Here is a 373-nt window from a genome sequence, read left to right as displayed (position 1 = left end):
CCCCCGTGTTCCGACCCATTGGGTTGGGGGGGGGGGGGAGCAAAACTGGGCACGGATAGCCACCCACCGCCGAAACATGGCTGAGGCCTTTCGGAGTGAGCAGGGGGGAGATGAGGATGCAAATGCCTCCCGTGCGGCACAGCGCTTCCCAGGACTCTCCTCCAGGATGGTGGCCCATGGCTGCGGATGCTCCCACTGCATGGGGACTGCAGCCCGGCAGTTGAGATGCAAGGGGTGGGGGGAGGCAGCTAAAAATGTACCGGGTGGACAAAAACATCTGTGAAAGATAAATATTTCCCTCAAAACACTCCCACACCATGAACAGCCACACGTGCCATGCACCCAAGCCCCACGGTGGCACCGGATTTGGTGG

The sequence above is a fragment of the Pygoscelis adeliae genome, unplaced genomic scaffold, assembly GCF_000699105.1.
Source record: "Pygoscelis adeliae isolate BGI_AS28 unplaced genomic scaffold, ASM69910v1 Scaffold72, whole genome shotgun sequence".
Classification (NCBI taxonomy): Eukaryota; Metazoa; Chordata; class Aves; order Sphenisciformes; family Spheniscidae; genus Pygoscelis; species Pygoscelis adeliae.
Note: the sequence above shows the minus strand (reverse complement) of the source record.